Below are 8,168 nucleotides of genomic sequence, written 5' to 3' on the forward strand. Positions count from 1 at the left end.
TCTTTCTGGAGCCACGTCCCTCCAGACCTTGAGAAGCCCCACTGGTGGGGGAGGGAGACCAGTCTGCCCAGCACACCCTCTCTCCTTTCTCACACCCCCAGGCAGAGGAAACAGGCCTGTGGTCACACCTCTGCAGGCTCTGAGGTCCACAGAGGCCCTTGCTGACCGCAGCCTCCCCCCTGCACTGCCTGCCTCACACACAGGCCAGCGCCTCCGGCCCTGCTCAGGGTGGGGCTTACTCTCCCTGACTTGGTCACTTCCTGAAATGTTCCAACCAGGAAGCAGCTAACCTAGTCCCTGACACTGAGCCCCAGGACAGGCCCGGGCAGCACGGCTTCTGTGCTGTATCACGGGCTTCGGGCTGGAAACCCTCCTGGACAAGCCAGGGACACAGTCAGCTGCCTGGAGAGCGGCTTGAGGACCAGACCCAGTGACCATCTCGTCTGTCCCTCATTCCCTGCACGTCCCGGGACACATGGCTCAACGCACCTGCGCCAGCCAGCTCTCACCACAGAGGGATTTGGAGGCGGTCAGGGGTGGCTGGGCGGGTCACTGGGCCCGTGCGGGGCAGCGAGGTCACCAGGGCCCCAGGGAGCCTCGATTTTCTCCAGAACGCCCATCTCTGGGAGACCTCATGCTTCAGGGAGGTGTTGGCTGTGCTCCTGGAGCAGATTCCCAGCAGCCCCCCGTCCTGACTCTCCACTTTCCCCTCTTCCCACCCTGTATTTCCCTCTGCCTCCATGTCCCAGGTTCACGGTCCTTGCGTCCATGTGTTTGAAGAAATGTCCCAGGAGCCTCAGCGTTGCTCTGCCTCCGAAACACAGACTAACGGTGTCCCATGTGCCTGTTTGGAATCCCCTGCTGGTCTGCAGCAGCCCTGTCCCGTCGGGCAGGGTCCTGGCTAAGACTCGGGCTGGGACCCAGAGCGGGGCTCCCCTCGGCGGGCCTGGTCCTGTTCCTGGAAGGGATCGTGAGCAAGCCACCCAGGAGGGGAGCTGTGTGGAGGGCAGAGAGGGGGAGGCTGGCGCAGTGGGACCATGGTCTTGTGTTCTCACCTCCGACCTCCCCCTCGGACTGTCGGGTCGACACTAAAACAGGAATCATTTCAGATGTCCAGTCGGGCTCCTCTCACTGCTCGTGGGCAGTGAGGGGGTCACATCGCCACCACCTGCTGTGGTTCATGCTGCCCAGCCTCCTGGAGACGCTTCCCTGCTCCCGCCCACCCGCAGGGGTGAGGTTATAGACCCTGGAGCACAAGGGGCTGGTGTCACAGGTTTACTGCAGAGTCAGACACAGCCCTGCTCTGCCCCCTCACCAGTTGCTGGCACTGTCCTCAGACACTTAAAATCTTCCTTCCAATGGCAACCCGGATGTTTCTGGAAGTCTTAGTTCTGACGCACACACAGCCACTTGGCTGGAGGCTGGTGTGTGTGTGCTGCTTTGCAGTTGAGGTTTTAGGGGTGATGGGCTCCCTTGCTTTCCTCGGGTCTCGGGGGATCGACCTGCTCCTGGTAGGCCTTCAGGCTGAGCTGGGGAGCTGCACAGGCAGGGACACTGAGGACCCACGTCTGTCTTGCTCGGAGGACGAATTCAGGCAAGTAGTCCGCTGCTCCCTTCACGTGGGTGTGGGCGCGGGAGAGACAGAGGACAGCGGGTGTGTGCCTCCTGGGGCTCAGGGCAACGCCCAGCCTCTCCCCCTAAAGGAATGTGGGCTTTCCTGGCTGATGATCCAGCTGGTCCTTCTGCTTTTCCTCCTGTGGGAGCTGAGCTCCTGCTCCTTCTCCAACGGCCCCTGGGTCACAAGACGGGAAGCCAGGCGGGTGAGCCGGGAGTAGGGGGGAGGACACAGGGCAGGGGTGAAGAGAGAGAGCCGTCCCCACAGCACCACCAGGCAGGATGGAGCACCGACACACACATGGGCCGACCCAGGGACTCGGCCCGTTTCCTCCTGAGTCAGTGGTGGAAGCCGCTAGGTCCTCAGCGTCTCTGTCTCTCCTCTGACAAGTGTGACAACAAAATAAATCTTTTGTACCTGAGGCACTTGGCACAGCCTGAGGCATCGGGGGCTCCGGATCTGGGGCTCTGAACAGGAAGAAAGGGGTGCAGAGTGTGGCCCATTTCCTGGGATGGGACACCAGCTGTGGGTGGAGGTGGCTGCTGACATGTGCGGGTCACCTCCTGGGGCTCTAGGGGTCCCCGTGAGGTGGGGCCAGGTGCGGGATCAGGTGTTCTGTAGGGCGAGCGGGAGACCGGGTGCCGGCTGCAGGGAAGGAGCCAGTGGGGTCCATGGGACTCAGTGGAGGGGTGGGGGGGGATGTGAGAGTGCACGTCCCCTGAGACAGGGCCTTGACATGTAGGGAAAGGCCCTACTTAGATCCAAGGAGTTCAGCGTCCCCCATGGGGACAGGAGGGACAGGGAGGCAGAGGTCCGTGAGCAGCCAGGTAACAGTTTACTGGTAGAATGAGCAGCCGTCACTTATCAACTTCTGCTTCTTTCCTGAGAGACAGGAGGCTCTGCAGGAGCCAGGACCCCAGGGCAGAAGGAAGGGGGTTCCCAGGACGCAGGAGAACAGATGGGGCCGTGAACTAGGGGGCTGGAACCTCATCCCCGGGCTGGGGAGCTGCTCAGGTGGCCTTGAGCCTCAGCCTTCCTGGTCTCCTGCATCTCACAGGTAACGTGGGCACAAGGATCCCAGCTCACAGTGTCTACGGGGACCCAGTGAGTTAGGGACACAGAGAAGGGTGAGATCCATGCCTGTCATGGCCCAGCGCTCAGTGAGCCCCGCTGGTCCGAGATCCTAGTTAAGTAGCTCTGGAGCACATCCTGACCATGGGAGGGTCTAAACCAGTTGAGGCTGGACAGTGTGACTCCCTAATGACTTTGTCCCAGAGGTTGAGGTTCAGACAGGCAGATTGATGTTGTACATGTAGGGACAGTGGTGTCGATCTCGGGGACCTAAGGAGCTGATGCCAAGTGGAACTGGAACACAGGTTTGGACCGAGTTAAATAATCAGGTCTCCCTTGATCTACCACGACGTGTGTCCTTTGGTGACTTGTGCACAAGTTCCCGCAGAAACTCACCGATGTTGCTAAATCCACCCCTGCTCAGGGCAGAAGGGGCGGGGCAGGACCAGGGCTGCAGGCCTCACCCTCACAACACAGGTGTCCCCAGAGGCCGGATTCCCTGCTTCTTCCGATTAAATCATCAACACGACCCAGCCTGGCGAGCGGACCTCAGTGTAGACGGTTGTGAGAGGCGTCTCCTGTCCTGGATGTGGTTCCTCCGATCCCTGCAATGTGGACAGAGGGTCCTGCCACAGCTGAGGGACAGAGAGGCCCAGAGGGACCCACACAGATGCGGTGCTGCCCACATGACCCCCCACAGCCCAGCACTGCCTGGACCCGTGTTAACACTGCGGGTCTGGAAGGGAAACAGACATGAGACCAGACACTGCAGGTGAGTGGGTTTGGCCAACGCACACCCAGGCACAGGGACGTGGGGGACCCAGACCTCACCTTGTCCCTGCCGGCGTGGGACACCTGCCGGCATCAGGGACACCACCATTAAGGGGCCTGTGCTTATGCGATCCTGCATCTGTGTCCCACACACATGGTGTGAATCAGAACCTTGGGAACCTGTGCCCTCCCCCACCGGACCCCCACGGTCATGCCCACACACACCAGCCTCCTGCAGGGACCTTCCCTGAGCCACAAATTGCAGGAGAGGGAGCTGAGGGTCAGGGGGAGGGAGGCATGTGGGCAGGAGACAGAGAAGGGCACCTGCCTCTCCCAGGCTCCACGCGCTTCCTCTCCCCACGTGGGCACCACAGGTACAGCCAAGCTCCGAGGACCAGCAGCAAGACCCCAAGAGAACCCAGGAGGAGTCGCAGTAAACAGGCACCAGCCTGTCCACATGGGCCTGTTTCCCCCTCAGAGACTGAGGAGAAGGATCAGACAAGAGACAACGTCAAAGGTCCATTGCCAAGCACGTGGACACGTCTGAAGGGACCGGTCTCAGCTGAGGAGGGGACATGGCAGGTACTTTCACCCCCAGTTCTGAGCCCCTGCTGGGGGCCGGGTGCTGAGAGGACAGGACAGGGTCCCCGCCCCTGAGGAGCTCATCAGTGGGGGCAGGGCTGGGAAATGCAAAGGTAGCCAGTGGGGTCAGGCGGTGCACTAGAGGTTTACAGCTGGTGCCCAGGTCTTCAGGGAGGGCTTCCCGGAGGAGGTGAGGGATGGACTGAGTCTTGAGGGAGAAGAAGAAGGTTACCAGATACTCAGGGGGGTGCAGCACTCTGGAAGGAGGGACAAGACCAGGAACACCAGGTCCAATCACCAGCCCTGGGGGCAGCCAGCACCCCTGCAGCAGGTGGAGGAGGACCCGGGCAGGGAGGAGCCGGGGAGGAGGATGAGGGGGAGGCAGGAGCCTCTTGCAGAAAGTCTAGGGTGTCGCTGAAGGATGTTGCTCCTCAAGGACTCAGGGACGCTGATGCAGCCGGTCACCCACGGCAGGGGGAGGATGGGGTGGAGAGATGAGGCAGCACACGGGGGCCCGGTCCTGTTCCCTCGGGGACACCCTGTGAAAAAACTGCCTGAGACGGAGGTGGGACAGGAGGTCAAAGCAGAAGCAGCTGTGGCCCCGCCCCCCCGGGTGTCCAGGCCACACAGGACACTGACCTTGATCAGAACTTCACTCTCAGAGTGGGGCCCTGGCGCCCCTTAGAGGAAGAAGGCATGAGGGCAGGTCCACAACTGCTCTAGCAAGGCCCTGTACTAACACCTTTCAGAGGCCCTGGTCAAGGTCAGTGTGTGCTAGAAGTGAACCCAGCACTCGGCCCTGTGTGCCTGCAGGGTCACAGCCGCAGGGCAGCTGCAGAGAAAGGGTCCCTGGACGGGAATTAGTGGGAAGGGGAGTCTCCGGACGTGGAAAGTCTGGAGGCAGAGGGAACAGCCTGATGGGAACCCAGGGCTGAGGAGAGCAGGGCACATCCGGGAATCCAGGCGAGCACGTGCTTGGGAAGTGGGTCCCTGAGACCAGAACCACACAGGAGCCCCAAGCCCTGAGCCCTGCAGGCCAAGGCTGGCCCCGCCTCCCTCAGGTGCCACAGCCACTGACTCACCCCTGCTCTCCTTCCTGAAAACCTCCTGAGGCACACAAGGACTGAGGGATGAGGGAAGGGAGAGTATGGAGGGGGGCTGCCTGGAGCAGCAGGGGTGGGGGGTGCAGAGGAACAGGAGGGAGACACTGATAGTCCGAAGCAAGTTGGTGCACCTGCCAGTCTCTGGACGGAGTGACAGGAGGCAGGTGGTGACATAAACATGGGACAGAACCCGGAACCCGCACCAGAGGCACCTGAGTTCCGGAGTCCCCTCCCCTCAGGCAGGATGCACTCACCGTGGCCACAGACCTCCCCGAGGTCCCGGGTGGCACTTTTCCGGTCCACCGGGTTGCTGACCACACAGGAGACGCAGGGGCTGGGCCAGCTCAGGGGCAGGTGCAGAGCCAGGGTCCAGGGGGTGGGGGCCGGGCCCGGGGCCACCGTCTGCTCCAGCTCCCTGGGGAGGCCTTTGCTCTCCCGGGACACAGTCACGGCCCCCGTGGGTCCCGTGGGGTGGCACTCCAGGGTGACGTTGCACCAGTCTCGTGTGAGGGACAGAATCTTGACCAGCATCTGGGGATGGGACATGCGCTCTGGGGCAGGAAGGACAAGAGGACAGAGTGTCACCTGGTGGAGATCATCACACTCACGCTTTCTCATGCGTGATTTCACTGAGGCCCTGGGTCCTCCCTCTAAGGATGGTGAGTCCATTTTACAGACAAGACAGACTTGACCCAAATACACAGCAAGTGACTGTAAGGAAGGAGCCGCTGAGTGAAGCCCCAGGTGATTTCCCTAGACTGAGCTCATCTTAAAAATCTTCCCGGAGAAAATATTTGACCCCACCAGCCCAAAACCAATTGATTCTCTGTCAATATGGTGTCCTCTATGAGACAGAGAAGTCTGGGACAGAAGGATCTGTCCGTTCTGCCCTGGGCCCTCCTCCTGCTCTGAGAGTGGGCAGGTCCTCCAGGCCCGAGGTGCAGAAGGGCACAGGGCAGCTCGGACCCCCAGATGTCCCCAAGCTCCCAGCAGGAGTGGCCGCTATGGGGGCTGCAGAGGGTCTCGAGGAATGGCCACCCCAGTTGTGGGTAGAACATGCACTGAACTTGCAGTCACATAGGAGACAAGTGACAGGCTGACAGTCTGTCTGAGAATCTCAAAGACGTAAGACTGCAAGCTCACCTCCCCAGAGCAGGATGTCTCCCGACACTGAGGGGAGTCAGAGACAGAGACAGAGAGAGGTGCTGACTGCATTTCTGAGGAAGGGCCGCCCTGTGACCTTCACCTGCGTCCCTGGAGGCTCAGAGCTGCACCGGGGGGTCTGGGAGTGAGGGTGGCCTCAGGCTGTGCTGAGAAGGAGGATGGAACAGGCCAGGGAGGACTCCACATGGGTTGTGTACATGCCTGGTGACCAGTGTCCCCAAAGGTGACCCGTCAGGGAAACTCGGTTTCCAGAATCCTCCACATCAGACCCATGTGCCCCAGGGCTTCTGACAACAGTGCTGAAGGCGCCTAGGGCAGTGGAGACAGAAAGTGTGAGTGTGTTTCATGAAGGACGAGGAGAAAACTGTAGAACCCACTGTGTTAATGAACCCACCCCGCAGACTCCCTGGGCGCCGGGGGGCGGGGCAGAGCGTGAATCCGGAGCGATGCTGGGATCGGGTCCTGTCCCAGTGGGGCGTCCCCTTGAACACGGTCCTGAGTGCTGACCCGAGTGTCCTCACCACCTAACGCTGAGCGTCTGGACGTGATGACGTCATGGATGGAAAGCACCGGGCACGTTGGGGTCAATGCCAAGTGCACCAGTGCAGGGGGAGCTTCCTCCGTGGGGCAGAGGCCCCACCGCCCACCCGCCGCGGGAGCCCCGGCCCTGCAGTGGGGGCCGTGCCCTGGGCCGTGCTCTGAGGGGCGGAGCTCAGCTGCAGTGATGGACGTCGCTCAGTGACAGCGGGTCTCTCAGGAGTGTGACTTCCATGTCCCTCACACCCTGTCCCTCGCTGCTGGGACAAGCCTGCTGCCATGGAGGGGCTGCGCTGTGGGGACGCCCACGTGGCAAGGACAGAGACAGCCTCGGGCCAGCAGTGACCAGTCTGCACACGTGGAAGTGTCTCATTTAACAGCCGCGCCCGGGCCCTCCTGGACTCGAGTTCTGTCCACGTGTGATGGAGAGTTTTTGTTCTTTGCTTGTAAACACTGTCACATTGAGTGGCCTTGGACTGAACTCTCTGCACAAGTGGATATAGCACCCCAGCCTGGGTGCACACACACCATACATGGGTGTGCACGTGTCACATGCGGGTGTGCACACGTCATGTTCAGTGCATATGAACCACACCTGAGAGCATCACTGTCACACTGGAGTGCATAAGTATCACCTTAGTGCACATGTGTCACACCTAATGGCGTAAGTGTCACACCTGAATGTATGCATCACACCTGACTGTATCTGTGTCACCCCTGCGTATATGTAACATAAATGAATGGATAAGAGTCACTCCTGAATGTATGTGTCACACCGCAGTGCACAGGTGTCAAACCCAAGTGCACACGTGTCACACCGCAGTGCACAGGTGGCCCACAGGGCTGCAGAGTTTCTTCCCCTGGTGCATACGCATCACACACAAATGAGTGTACGTCGCGCACAGAGGCATATGTGTCACATGAAGGTGAGCAGACATCACACGCAGGTGTGCACTAGTCACACGTGGGTGCACACACCCCAGGACAGTGTGTGCATCACACCTGGGTGCACACGTGACACAGGAGGGTGAACACGCACCACAGGCAGGTGCACGTATGCTGCGTGTGGGTAACTACACGTCACACACGGTTATTGCACGTCACACACGGAAGCGTAACCGCTAGGAGAACCGAATGCGTGCATCCAATAGACCGAGCGGGGACAACTCCCGGGACAGACCTTGCTCGGGGCCCTGCTGACAGTGACCCGGGCTGCACGCCCGCCACACACACACGGAGCGCTCTGCCCTCGGCAGAACGGACGCAGGGAGGGTCTATCCCATTATATGTACGGAGCATCTCTCCCGCGTCTCCTGCAAATGACC

Source organism: Suricata suricatta, chromosome 3 (assembly GCF_006229205.1).
Source record: "Suricata suricatta isolate VVHF042 chromosome 3, meerkat_22Aug2017_6uvM2_HiC, whole genome shotgun sequence".
NCBI classification, from domain to species: Eukaryota; Metazoa; Chordata; class Mammalia; order Carnivora; family Herpestidae; genus Suricata; species Suricata suricatta.